Source organism: Protopterus annectens, chromosome 3.part0 (genome assembly GCF_019279795.1).
Source record: "Protopterus annectens isolate FY-2018-M chromosome 3.part0, PAN1.0, whole genome shotgun sequence".
Classification (NCBI taxonomy): Eukaryota; Metazoa; Chordata; order Ceratodontiformes; family Protopteridae; genus Protopterus; species Protopterus annectens.
The window spans coordinates 1,727,513,090-1,727,528,847 of NC_056731.1; positions in this window are offsets into that span (position 1 = coordinate 1,727,513,090).

The window sequence follows — 15,758 nt, forward strand, 5'->3', positions numbered from 1 at the left end:
TGGATAACCAAGAAAGACGATCCTCTATAGTTGAGTTTTTGTTGCCTGGAGGAATGTAAACAGTGACAATACAGATATTTGTGTGATTATTGATTTCTAAGACACAAAGGGATATTTCAGCATTGTTGAAGGAGGGTGAGCAGGTTCGTTATGGTTAGAGTACTCCAAGAAACAAATACGAACAGCTGGCCTGGGTTGAATGACTATATCTCAATCACATGTATTTTAAAATTAAAAGCCGTGGATAGATAGCATTTTTATGTAAACAGTGCTATTTAACTATTCATTTATTTATCTATTTATTTATTTAATTATTTAATTAATTTTTAATAATTTTAATAATACTGTCATTAATATATAGCCACATGATACAGACAGCCGAAATAACATGGTCATCTGTGTCATATGCTAATGACCACATAATGAAGCATAATAATGATAATAAGGAAAAACTTTGATTCAGAAATGCTCAAATGTTGTATAATGACTCCACACTGTCTTTAGATCTGCACACAGCTATATGCCCATATTCGGGAAGAGTAAAGTAATGAACAATGGTCATTGCAGCTATTGAAAACATGAATCTGCAAAAGGATCTTATAGCAGCTACTGCAGACAATGGTGCTTGATGTCATCCCCAGAGGCACTGGGTCATCTGTCCATTCTTAGCATTTCATATTCTCCAGGAAAACAACTTAGTGGTCCATTACCATCTGGACATGTATACTATGTAACAAATTATGGACATGTGTCAGTCTGGTCAGTAGCTCTATAGAGTATTCATAGGATTATAGGAAGTTACTAGACTAATGGCCCTAGGGCTCTTACAAGCCTATCAAAGTTCTACCCCTATTTCCACGATCAGAACCTATTGCTCCTGTCCAAGAGGGACACAGCTGGAACTCCCAAGGTGAATTTACTGTTACCCATCCAGTCATCTAGACTGTGTTTGAAGAGTGCCAATGAGGTGCTCTATTTGACATGAAGTGAAAGTCTGTTCCAAAGGTGTGGTAACCTCTCGGAGAGAAATCTGTTCCAAAATGGATTCCTGCAAGTAAGGCATCTGCAAGGTCCCAAATTACCAACATGAACCAAAAAATAACCAGCAGATAGTGGAAGCCATAAAAATATATATTAATTCACTGGAGTCAAGACATCAATATACAAAAATTACAAACCGGTTTCGGCTTAAAGTTCACTAAGACTTCATCAGTGTAAAGATACAATAAAATACCACAAATTTATATACTGTGTCATTAGCCCATAAGCCAATTAGAGGTATTCATGTAATCCTGGGCCAAAAAGCTCTCCCAATTTAATGATCCATTTTCTGTCTTTGGCATTCAGTAACTCATGTCATCTAGATTTATTAAATTTCATACCCAAAATTTTATCAGTAATGATAAAATGAAAATAGGCAGTTTGGTGGACTACAGTATGTTTGTATAGAGCATTTGTGTGTTTCTTATTTTTAGTTTCACTGAGATGCTCTGAAATTATATATTTTAGTGCTCTAGACATTTGGCCCACATAAAAAGCTGAGCACTGACAAGTGGCCAAATATATAATCCAGTCTGAGCTGCAGTTCGCAAAGAAGGAAATGTCATAAACTATACTGGTATTTTTACTAGTGAAGCTATTAGTTTTTAAAATTCTACTGCAATGTGTACAAAGACCACATGGGTAACATCCTGTAACAATTTGTCCCTGAATGGTACTTTGCAATTTTTCCTTAGGTTTATATCCTCCTTGTTTGTAATGGTTAAAGATCGATGCCAAGGCCCTGCCATTCCTAAAGGAAAATAGGCAATCAGCTTCCAATAATTCCAAGAGCCTATTGTCTGCCTTAAGGATGTTCCAATTGGATTGTACACTATCAATAAGTGCCCCAACATTTCTACTATAAGTAGTCACTAATTTAGGATAACCTGTGGTTCTACCCTGTTTGTCATGATATTGTAGGAGTGCTGCCCTGTCCATACTATCGTCATAATTCCTGGCCTGCATAATATGTCCTGGTTTATAGCCCCTCTACCTGAATCTCTTGGTCAGGTCATTCCTGTAAGGCAAATAGGTGTTGTCCTGTGAGCATATTCATTTCACCCTCATATATTGCGATTTAGGAATGTTTCTGCATATATGGGGGGATGAAAGTTGGAGGCGTGGAGAAGGGAATTATACTTGGGGAATTTACGGTAGACTTCCATTGTCAGAGTATTACCTGAAGCCTTAGTTACCATTACATCCAAAAAGGTGATATTATTTTTATGGTAGTTCACCGTAAATTCAATTCCCCATTTGTTTTCATTTAAATATTCCACAAACTCCATCAGATGTTCCTCATCTGATCTCCATACCAGCCAGCAATCATCCAAATATCTTTTCCAGATATCTATTTGGTCAAGGTACAAGTTATGGGAACAATCATATATAATCTCCTCTTCTATATATGCCATAAATATATCTGCATATATAAAAGCAAATGACACCCCCATAGCTGTACCCTAGATTTGTAGATAGCAAATGTTGTGATAGAAAAAGACATTCTTTGTTAATACATGCTCAGTCAGGCACAAAAGCAGTGTATTGAAGCCTGGTGGATACAATTCTGACCTGTATAACCCATATTCTAACACCTGGATACCAATCCAATAAGAATATTGGTATAAAGGGCTTTGACATTTAGGGTACAGAGTATCCAATCATCCTCTATCTGCATCTCAGAGAGGACCTGCAAGAATTCAGTTGTATCTTTCAGATGTGCTCTCACCCATTTTAGTAAAGGTTTCAAATACTAAGTCAAGTACTGGGAGAGGGGCTCAGTCACAGAACCTCTACTGGACACTATTGGCTGGCCAGGAGGGTTATGCAGGTTCTTATGTATTTTAGGTAGAAAGTATATGCACTGATTATTGGGATCCAGAATAGTGAGTTGTTTTTTGACATTATCATTGATAATTCCTTCTTCCACAGCCAATGATAAAAAATCATCTATTTGTTTTTGAAACTGTTTGGTATGGTTATATGTCAGTCGCACATAATATCTGTTATCAGCAAGCTGGTTTTTGGCCTCCTTATCATACTGCTCCCAGTTTTGCACCACCACAGCTCCACCTTTATCCACTCTCAAGATCACCATCTCATGATTGTCAGCTAACTTAGAAATAATATTCATCTCCTGTGTAGTTACATTGCTTGCTTTGATATGGCTATTCCTAGAGTTAAAGTGGAGGTCCCTAAGTGTAGAGTTTTGAAATGCTTGTACACTTGAGTGCATTGGGGGTGAAAATGTAGATTTCTGATATCTAAACTGGTCATGAGTATCAGTATGACCTTTATCATGAAAAAACAATGTTAAATTAAGTGTCCTACAAAACTCAATCACATCTTTGACAAAATAATCTTCAGAGACAAATCCGCCAGGTATATGTATTCAAGATACTTATTTCCAAGGAGGAGAGGGGGTAGGATGAAATATTCAGTACATTTTCTACTAATGTTTCTGTACAAACTTCCATAATAGTCCCTCCATATTCACTACGCTTTCTGTGTTTTCTACCCCCTCCTCCCTTTTGGTTTAAATCTTCCAAATTACTGGAACTCCTCCTCTTTTTGTGCTGGTGAGCCTGTGGATACTGTTGTTTCAACCTCATACCCAGAAGAGGAATCATCCTCGGATGTATCGGATGCTTTTTTTGTATTGATCTAGTTCGTTTTCTTTTTACCGGGTTCTTACATGATTGTGACAACCTAACATGCTTACCACTGTCCCTAGAAAAAGGGTCCCCCTGTTCAAAGTCTGTTACATCCCTAAGGAATTTTTTCTTTTTTCTTTCTTTAAGTTGTGTTTCCGAATTAGTCAATTCAGTGCTTAGTTTCTTAAGACATAAAGAATAAGTGGGCTGTCCCTCAAATTCCTTAGCTTGTTCGCTTAACTTAGTGATAACAACAATTTCTGCATCTATAGTTCTGTCATGAAAGCCCAACAGTATCTCCACAAATTGCATTGTAGTTTTTTGCTGTGCCTCCCTCCACTGCTGAAGTAGGGCCTGATCAGGATTGCTCACCATTGGTTAGGTTCTGACTCCCAAGCCTCTGGGTGTTACCCCTTTAACTGTATAGGCCTTGAACAGTTTATAACACCATACATTGTTCCTAAGGGAACGCATATGTTTAGTTAGAGTGGCAAACAAAGCCTCACATGTATCACTCCTATTGACCAGTGTGGCCCCATTCTATAAAGTGGAATCCATCCCAATACCAAAAATTGCCAGGTCCTCACGATCGGAGGATAATCCCTTAATCAAATTTGAAATATCCATAATGAATGAGCATCAACTGAAATATATATATGTGACCCCAGACTTGAAAATACAGTGGACAATATCAACCCCTGGTCACTTGCCAGGACAATATCAGCCTAGACTTTCCACTTGGATCAGATCCTATATTTCTTAGGAATCATAAATTATCAATAAAGATATATACTGACAATTCCTAGATAGCCCTGCTGAGTCCTACTTTCTCTCTACTAGTGTTGAGTCCACTATAACTCACGTCCAAGTAATCAAACCATGTAATCATTACTCATATTGATCCCTATTCGGAATGGACATCAACCCCTGCTCATTCAAATTTGATGCAAAAATAACAATAATGTATTAATCTTAACAATAGATGGTAGATGGAGCACCTAGATATAGAGCCAAACCGGTCAAGGGAATATTTGTATTAATCCTATATAGGTAAGCTGATAACTAATAAATAAAAGAGCTCCGATAAAGACTAATTAGTCCCTAGGGATTATTATTGTAATATGCTCAATATCTCACTATATGGATCCCAGCATCCACAAAACTGCAAAAAGTTGGAAAATAGTATAAACACTTAACTCATAGGGAGCCCCCTGACGAGGAATACATTGAGATGCCTAGCCATATATCCTAGTATGCATTAATTGTTAGATGATTCATCCAATATTAATTGTCATGAATTATAATCCTGCTCATATGATACATGTAAAAAGATTTTTCCACCTGCTATTTGAATCTATTGAGATACCTAATAGCAAGGTACAAGTTGCCTGTCTTGGCTAATAGCCAATCAGCATATGGTCCTCTTATGTATTAGTTTCCAAACATTTAGACATTCAGAATATTTAATCATTTCAATCATTTCTTGCCTTAGATGTTAACTGCCATGATTCCACATATAAAGAGGTGCATATCCAACCCCACAGATATAACTTGAATGTTGAAATATTAGTTCCCAATAGCAATAATGGTCCACATTACCTACTTATGTTAGCATTGTAACTGAAATACTTAATTCAAAGTTATTAATATCAAAATTGGTATGCTAAAAATCACCTCCTACCCTGCCGGGCGTATAAAGTCCAGTCCACTAGTCAAATTTCAAATGCCACCATATCGGAGCAAAACTTCCAATCTTATTGAGTGGACATATAACATATAACAGAATAGGGAAACCTGCATCTGTCTTAACTGTTATTTCCCTTATATTTATACAGAATCCTAAAAAGGACACTTGCTAGATTAACAGCTCATAATTATAGTTTACTAAGACTAATAATTAAACTCAATGGTATATAAATGCCCTACCTAACACAGTAAAACATAAGAACAAGTGCTGTACATCTCAAGCACATAATTCAATGTTACCAGTATAATAAAGAACAGATAGAAAGTAATCCCTGCCCCATCTGAATATGTAAAATACCTCCTTCAGCTCAGAATATAGGTGCTACCCCAACCAGGGTTGATATAACAATATTGATATTTAGTATATAACATATCACAATAAAGAATAGCCTATATCTGCTAAGGTTCATAGGTTCATTGGTAGGTACTAGGCTATTGGCCCTAGGGCCTATACAAGTCTAGCCAAAAGGATACCCTGGCTTTTGCCACCCAAGAAAATTATTTTCCTGTGCCCCTGTCAAGCGGAATGACAGAAGTGATCCCTGGGGTAAATTTCCTATTACCCATCCAATCATCAAGATTTTTCTTGAAGAGTGCTAATGAGGAGCTCTGTTTGACATAAATAGGTAGTCTGTTCCAGAGTATGGGAAGTCTCTGGGACAGGAATCTATCCCTCCGGCATGTTCTGTTTATTGTGGTGACAAGGTTTAGATCCCTTGAGCATGTAGCTCAGAGGGGTTGGGATTTCTTTAAGTGGAGCATGTCCAACAGCTCTGGGTTTGATATAGCTTTGTATGTTAGGCAGGCAGAGATCGCCTCTGAGTAGGCGATATGCGACAGAGTAAAGCTGGAGTTTTTTGAAACGATCTGCATAAGGCATCTGTTTGAGGCCAGTAATCCTCTTTGTGAGGTATTTTTGTGTCCTTTCCAGTTGCTGTAGATGTCTTGTGAGGTACATGCCAAAAGGGGCATTGTACTCTATAATAAGTCTAATGAGTGATGAGTAGAGGGGAACAATGACCTCTTTTTTTCTGGACGAGAAACCTTTTGTGGTGAGGTGTGCCATGTGGAAGGATTTCCTGACCACTGTGGGGTTGTGATTATCAAAGGAGAGACTACTGTCCACCTGTGTCCCAAGGTCTCATCACACTTTCAGTGTTAAGTAGACTACCACCTATGTGGTAGTTCATGGGTACAGAGTTTTTACCAAAGAGGATGACAATGCACTTTTTGGCATTGAGCTTGAGACCATGGCTTTGACACCAGGCATCTGTCTCAGTGAGGCCCTTTTGTAGGATGTCCACATCATTAGAAGTTTTGATTATGGCTCCTAGTTTGCAGTCATCTCCGAATTTAGTTATCCAAAGACCTTCTGTATTAGCCTGTACTTCAGAGAAGTAGATACCAAACAGGAGAGGACCCAGGACCGAACCCTGTGGTACTACACTTGTCACTGGTCTGAAGTCTGATTTGGAATCTGCTATTTTCACAGTGTGGGTTCTGTCAGTAAGCCAGTTGGCAACCAATCTTGTGACATAGGGATTTATACCTAGTTTAGTGAGTTTATCTATAAGTCCAGAGTGGGGGATGGTGTTGAATGCCTTGGCGAGATCTAGATAGGCTGTGTAAACCAGCTTACCCTCATCTATGGCTTTGGTGACTACTTCAAAGAAGTCTATCAGGTTTAGGAGACATAATCTGCCTTTTACAAACCCAAACTGTGTGGGTCCAGAGTTTGGAGATCTCCAATGTCTTTGTTTATGAGTTTCATGATGATACGTTTCATGGCCTTGCAGACTAGGCTCATCAGGCTAATGGGGCAGTAGTTCCCGGGGTCTGTTGTGGCCCCCCTTTGTGGAGTGGGATAACTGTTGCGGTGCGCCATTCAATGGGCACAAAGCCTGAGGTGAGGCTATGACTGAACATGGTACTTAGGTGGGGTGCCAGTTCATTCTGTAGTTCATGTAGAAGGCAGCCTGGGGTGTTGTCAAGTCCCACGGATGCTGTGTTCTTGGTTTTGGAGAGAGAGGTTTTTACCTGTGCAGCCATGATTACAGGAACTTTGCATTCTTCTGGTATAAAGATGGGCCCTTTAGGGGGTGAGAGGGGGGTAAAGTTAGCACTGAACCTATCTGCCAGGATGTTGGCAATATTAGTTGTTTCTGTATATTTAGTGCCATTGTGCTGTAACTCAGAGCAGATCTGAGTGTTGCCATTGAGATTCTTGACATAGCTATAGAATGTTTTGTGGTTGTCTTTAGAATCAGTGGCAATTTTGTTTTCATAACTAGCTTTGGAGGATTTTATGAGGGATCTCAGCTTCTTACTGAGGCTGACCAGGGAGTTCCTCCAATCTTGGGAATTTACTCTTTTTTGCAACAGTTTCTTTCTTCTGTTGTAGAGTTTGTTTATGGCAGAAGACCACCAGATTGGCTTCCTTTTTTTGGAGGGGTTCTGTTAAGGATAGCACGATCCATGCACTCGTGTAATTGCTTACAAAGTGCATTTGTGTAGATTTCAACAGTCATACCTCTATTGTCCATCTGCATGGGTGTCGTGAAGTTTGCCACTTCTGCCTTAAGAAGCATGAAGTTGGCTTTGGATAAATTTTTTATGGTTGTTTTCCTAATGGGGGGTGGTAGCGGGATGTGGATGTCTAGGGTGATTAGCTTGTGGTCGGATCTGACCAATGCGGAGCTGACTTCTGGTGTGGAACACTAGTCACCCATGTTGGTGATGACCAGGTCTAGGATATTGCTGTCCCTGGTGGGGGTGTGGATAAGTTGATCCAAGGCATTGGAATTGATAATTTCCAGAAAATGTTGAGCAAACGAGTTGATATATGAGTAGTTTTCTCAGTTAATGGTAGGGTAGTTGAAATCACCCATTGTTAGAGTGTTGGGTTGTATCTTAATATTTTCCAGTGTATCAAGAAAAGAGGAGTGGGAATCATGGTCCATGGTGGGGGGGACTCTGTACCAAGCTACAATCTGGATTGCGGTTTTGCCCAGAGTTAGTTGAACTTGGATAAACTCGGATGCATTATGCTGAGCAACTATTTGGAGATGTGGATATCCTTAATGAATATGGACACACCTCCACCTTTAGTGTTTCGGTCCGGGTTTGGTGTGGTATGAATTATAGCCTGGTAATGCAGGGGTGCTCTCTGGAGCTTTGAACCAGGTCTCTGTCACTGCACAGATGTCAATGTTCTCCATTTTAAAGAGTGCCTCGAGTGAGTGCATTTTGAGGTTTAGACTTCTAGCATTGAGTAGCATTACCCTCAGATTTTGCTTGCTTGTACCTGTTATGGTGGTGAATTTGCCATTTGAACCTTGCCTAAAAAAGCACTATAGGGGTGGCAAAAGCCTTTGCCAGAATCCCAAGGGCAACAGGTGCAGGCCATCTCTGGCAAAGCAGCGTGGTCTGTCGATCATGTCATCACAGGCAGACAGATTCTGGATTCCCTTAGAATGACACCAGAAGCTTAGCCAATTGTTAAAGTCAATCATTTTGTTCTTGTACTGTGGTATCATTCTGGGTGATGGCAGGATGCTACTCAGGGCTAGGGTCATACCTGCCTGGGCTACAAGATTGGAGAGCTCCTCTATGTCTCTTTTCATGTAGTCCAGGGAGGTACGTCTCAGGTCATTCACACCAACATGGACAATGACAGAGTCTTATTTGTACTTGTTGTGGAGTAACCTGAGTGCATGTGTTATATGCCGGATCCTGGCACCTGACAGGCAGCTAACAGTAACTTTTTCCTTGTTTAGCCTGGTGAGTGGAACATCAGTGTGCCTGACTATAGAGTCACCTATGACTAGAGTGTTGGGTACATTATGCCTTATGGGCTGTAGTTGAGTGGTGCACTGAGTATGTGGGCAATGTTTCATTTGGATTGTGTTGGGGGGGTGGAGGTTGCTTGCATTTTTGCTTTGGAGGTCTCGGTTGTTTGGGTAGATTTTTACTGAGAGCCTCCATGAATGTAGGTGTGTGGTTTGTGTTTCTGTGTGTGTGTTTTGGTGGTGTAGGTTTTGAGGGACTATGTGATGAGTGTGGTACGATGCAGGTGTTTGCCTTCTCCTCTTGACTGTCTAGTCCAGTCTTCGGTGAAGAGAGCTTTGCTTCTAGTTTGGCTATATAAGTGCATCTCTCACAGGTCATAGTGCTGGGTGGTAGGAGGAGAGGGTTGTCTGTGTACATGAGGCAATTGCTGCATTGTCCCAAGATGCCCAGATTCATCCGGTAGACAGGAGAAGACACTAGGAGCTGACCTTTAGACATGCCTGAATAGGTGCTTATTTATTAAGTACTAAAAACCGTTTTCCTCTAGACAAGTGTGTAAAGTTGAGTGCTGCAGTAATTTGTAACTTATTTAGTGCTTACAATGAGTTCTGTGCTGAGCTCAAAGAAACAGATTTGAGTGCTAAAACTAAAAAGCTGGCTAGTTGCAAGGGAAAATTTGAAGAACAGACTTTATGGCGCCAGGAATAGTTTAACCCTAGTTAAGTGGGGGGGGGGGGGCTCAGAGCTCACAAACAGTCCTGGACACAGCAAATCCATATCTGGACAAGACCTGCCACAGGAAAGGGGGGAAGCAAGCTTAGAATTTTTTTTTTCAGTAAAAGTGGAAATGGAGAAAGCTGGAACAGAAGTGAATTCAATGTTAAGAATCTGACTGGGTTGGTTTTCACAAATGTTCTCTATTAGATTGGATGAACTAATGACACTTGACTGGGAGGAGTGTCACAGATCATATATACAGTATGGGTGGGGAACTGCAAAGCCACCATGTATAAGAACACCACAACACTAGGTAGGGTGGGTGGGAAAAATTACAGTTCCTAGCTGTAGCCACTAAATGAAAGCTTTAAACAGATCAAGGAGCAAGCAGACTCTAGAGAATGCTTTTAACTGTAAACAGACTATAGTAACACACACTATTACAGTCCCTAGCTGTAGAACACAAAAACCTCAAAAAATCAAAAATGCACAGAAAAGCTCAGATAAAGCACTCACAAACAGAAAATACAACTCTCAGTATGAAAAAGCAGTTTACAATTAAGTAATTCAGGAAACATGCAATTAGACTAATGAAATAGTATCTAGCAATGAAAAATACAGTTAAAACAGTATAAAACAGTACATAAATGCAGTGAAACAATAACAAAAGCTTTATAACAGTGTAAAATGTAGTGGACCAACTGTATAGCACAATTATAAGTGTTTCAGAAGTGCAGTTCAGTGAAATAAGTGTAAGAAATAACTTATCCTGCTCTTGGAATCTTAAGGAATTTCCACTTAGTTTCAGTAATGCAATACAATCCACAGCCTGAGCAATACAGCACAACCTTTTCAAGACACAGGGTTTATATACCAGTAAGAATGGAAGAGTTAAAAGATCAAATTACTACTCAGCCCCTGCTATTACCCAATCACTCAAACTACAGAAGCTCAGGAGGCCTTGTTACTATTGTTCAGGTATAGTACATGCATAAACCCAAAAGGGTCTTCTTTGTAGACTAAGCATAAGTATTTCCATTACAAAAGGGCTGTAAGCTTTGCCCTATGATAATTCCATGCACAAGCACATAGAGTCAACAATATACAAAAAACTTGCAAACAAATATTCTGTATTGAATATTAATATAACATATGCAGAAGGTCCATCCCAATACTCATTATGTTACTGTGTCAATTTATAATAGTCCCAACCAAGTGAGACTTTACTGCACAGACAGATAATAGACAATATAGCATCTAGATAAGGCACACCCATTAAAATGGCGTATAAAATAATGCGCCCTATAGTATTTGGCAAATGAAATAAGAAATGCCGTATGTTCAATCCGGTACATATTATGTTCCTCAGACGCTCCTAATGATCCCAAACTAGTGAGACTTCACTGTTCCAACATAAATAAAGACAGCATCTGAGTGCGATGCACCAATTAGAATGGCGTCTGTTGTTATTATAAATTAACAGAAATAGCTACTGCATCATATGGAACAACAAACCCTGATGATGAAGTGCCCAAAAGTGTATATACACCGAACTGTTGCTAAACAAACAATAAATTACTCATGCCCAGTCAATATATCAGATGGACCCTTTAACACTGTAATATTAGCTGACTCCGTACTTATGTACTAATTTAACAATATACAACTGTCCAAAGTAGGCATTCCACCAAATGTAATATAAGACAATAATATGCCCACACAATAAGATGTAATTAGTTATCCAAAAGTAGATAGACTGTGAGCATCACAATTATTTAATATGTGAGCAAGTAGTCCCGATGAATATATCTCGTCAGAAATAAACAGAAGAGTGTCCCATTGTTCATGAAAAATTAGGCTGATTAATGATTCACGACATAAAAAAAGTAAAGCAGCAATCCAGCCGACACTTATACTCAGTTTTTCAGGCACACCTGAACACAAATATGCTATTAATAAACACAATTAAAGTTTTTAAAGTCACTATTTGCTGTTCGACATGTTTTTCCAGGGTCAGCAGGCTCGACCGTTTTAAAGCACCCATACTGATGTTACGATACAGCTCGCATCCATTATACTTTTGGAATAGTCCACACACAACAGTCACTAGTTCTCCACTTCAAAAGACGATAAATTTTAAAGAGTAACAAGACCTGGAAATGTGTTACCCTTTTGCTGACTCACATAAATGACACAGTAATGAATTGTTTCCCCAGCAGGTTCTATTAATGTCACATACCAGGTTAAGGTCTTTAGAGCGAGTAACCCATGTACCATTTCAATTATGGATATATGCAGCATTTCCAATAAAGCAGGGTCAGAGATTGCCTCATATGCAAGGCAGAGATCACCTCTGAGAAGTATGCATGAAACAGAGTAAAGTGACAGTGATTTCAGATGATTCATATAGGACAGATGCTAAAGACCTTTAATTTTCCTTGTGAAGAACCTTTGTGATCTCTCCAATTTCTGCACATGCTTGGAAAGGTACATACCAAAAGAGGCACTGTACTCAATTACTGGTCTGATGAGGGAAGAGTACTGTGAGGTTATAAAGTCTTTTTTTTTTCTGGAGGCAATGCCCTTACTTATGAGATGAGCAATATAAAATACCCTTCTTACAACTGTGGAGATGTGGTGATCAGAGGCACGCTTGCTGTCAACCTGTGTGCTCAGTTCTCTCATCAGTGAGTGCGTACTTAGGGTGTTGTCATTGATGTTGTAGTTAGCAGGAACATCGCCCTTACTGAAAGGGATGATAATACATTTTTTTGCATTGTGTTAAGGCCAAGACGTTGGCACCAATCATTTGTTTGTGTAAGACCCTGTTGTAGGATGTTGACATCATTTGGAGATTCTATGACTACTCCCAGTTTGCATTCATCAGCAAACTTTGTCAGCCACAGACTTTTAGTTTTTGCTTGTACTTTGGAGAAATATATTCCAAACAGTAGAGGTCCCAGGACTGATCCCTATGGAACACCACTGGCTACAGGTCTGCTGTTGGAGGTGTTTTCCCCTATTTTGATTATATGTGTTCTATCAGTGAGCCAGTTAGCAACCCATCTAATGATACAGTTGATACCTAGCTGGGTGAGTTTGTCAAAGACGCTGGAGTGAGGGATAGTGTCAAAAGCCTTGGTTAACTCTAGGTAGTCTGCATGCCCAGATTTCCCCTTGTCCAAGGCCTTGGTGACTGTCTTGAAGAAGTCCACCAGGTTTAACAAGCATGATCTCTCTTTGATAAATCCAAACTGAGTAGGGGTAAGTGTTTGGAGATTACCTATATCTTTTTGATAAGGTCCATGATGATTCACTCCATGGCCTTGCAGATAAGTCTAGTCAGGCTAATAGGTCTATAGTTCAGGGGGTCAGTGGAAGCACTACCTTTATGCAAAGGAATAACACTGGTCATTTTCCACTCAGCTGTGGTGAAGCCGGTGCTTAGACTATGATTGAAAAGAGTACCCATTGCTCTTGCTAATTCTTGTTGGAGCCATGTAGGACACAGCCTTGGATGTTATCAGGTCCCATAGATACTGTGTTTTTCACCTTTGAGAGAACATTTACAACCTGCTCTTTAGCGATACAAGGTAGGGGACTGGTGGTAGGGATGTCATGGGGTAAATGTAGCAGGGGCAAGGGAGTGAAGCTTTCACAGAACCTGTCAGCCAACAGGTTAGATATGTCAACAGGATCAGTATATGTGGTATCATTAACTACTTAGACAGCAATTTCTTCCTCTTATCGTAAAGCCTGTTAATGGTAGTTGTCCACAGGCAGGTTTGCTCTTCCTTGAGGAGCTTGTTTTGGTCCTATCAGGTATGGCCAAGTCAATGCAGTTATACAGGTGTTTGTATAAAGCATTGGTATAGAACCCAGCATAGTTGCCAGTTCCATCTAAGGGGGGAGGTGCAGTGAAGCTATTTATACCATCCCGTAAGAGGTTATAATCTGCTTTGGAGAGGTTTTTTAGTTTAGTTGCTGTTGGGGGGGGGGGGGTCAGGTGTGATCGTTACTTCGAATGAGACTAATTTGTGGTCAGATCTCACCAGGGAAGACTTCACAGTGGGGTGTTACAGTAGTCCCCTTATTGGGGTGTCAACCAGCTGGTCCAGGGCAATGAAGTTAATGAAGTCAAGGAACCTTTGGGCAAGTGAGTTTGAGCATAAATAATTCACCCAGTCAATGGATGGGTAGTTAAAGTCACCCAAAACCATGGTGTTCAGATGTATCTTGATAGACTCAAGTAGCTCCACATAGGCAGGGTTGGTGTCCTGATTCATGGAGAGGGTCCTGTAGCTGACAATGAATTGAGTAGGTCTCCTACCAACAGTTAATTGCACATGAAGTATCTCCAGGGAATCATACTGCTTAACCAATCTGGAGATGTATTTATCTTTAATGACTTTTGATATACCACCTCTTTTAGTTTTCACTCCTTCAGTTTGTGGTCTGAATGTCTGGAAGGAGGTGTATCCTGGTATGGCTGGGGTGCTCTTCACAGGCTTGAATCAGGTCTCTGTACCTGCACAAATGTCTGCGTCTTCCAAGATGAGGACTACTTCCATTGAGAGCAGTTTCATGTTAAGACTCCTAGTGTTTAGCTTGTAACCTTGTGGTTGTTTTTAGATGGAGTGTTTACATCAGGAATCTTGTCCTTCAGACACTGCCTAAAAAGGCACTATGTGGGTGATAAGAGCCTTAGCCAGTAGCTGAAATCCCAGTGGTGACAGATGAAGACCACCTCTGACAAAGCATTGAGGTCTGTCAATCATGTCATCCAAGACTGACAGATTCTGGTTCCCCTTAGAATGACACTAGAAGCTAAGCTAATTATTGAAGTAAATCATTTTCTATTTGTGGTAAGGCACCATTCTAGGTGAAGGTAAAGTGCTGCTTAAGGCTAGGAACATGCCTGTCTGAGACACATAATTCAAGAGCTCAGTCATGTTTCTCTTCACAGAGTCCAGGGAGGTATGTCACAGGTCATTCACACCAAAATGGACTATGATGGAGTCATAACAGTACTGTTGTTAAGAGACTTGAGTGCACATGTGATATGGTTGATCCTACCACCTGATAGAGAGTTGACTGAGACCTTTTCCTTATCCGGCCTTGTGAGAGGGACATCTGTGTGTCTCATGATGGAATCACCTATGACTAATTTGTAAGGTTTTGTGTTTTGCCTTAAGGTCTTGACAGACGAGACACTGGTGCATGAGCTATTATGTGTATTATGTTCTGCAGAGGAAGTGTTATGTGTAGTGTGCTTGTGTTTGGGAGGCCTGTGGTGTTTAGGTATGTTCCCGGTGAGGACTTTGGCATATGTAGGTATGTATGGTGTGTGTCTGGATGGAGTAGGCAGGGGCTGTGCATGCTGACAGCCCACTCATTGTCATATGTACTGACTGGTGTGAGAGAGCATGGATTCAAGGTTCTTAAGGCAGTTGCATCTCTCACATATTGAGTTTGTGTAGACTAGGAGAAGAGGTTTGACAGTGACATGAAACAGTTGCTACACTGCCTCAAAATGCCCATGTCAATCAAGCTGGCTGAAGAAACTGTGGGAAATTGTCCATCCATAGTGTTAGGTAAATTTATATGGTCAGGAAAAGAGGTCACACTTAGGAATACCTAGTGGGTGAGAGGTGTGTTTGTACCTCTGCGGCTAGGCTTAGTGTTCCAGCTGACAGTAGAGCAGGCCATGAAAAGCCTCTGGAGGAACAAAGCACTAAGGGAAAATTTAACAAGCAAACGTTTGCATTTATAACCACCAATGGTAACCATCACTACATGACAGTACACGAT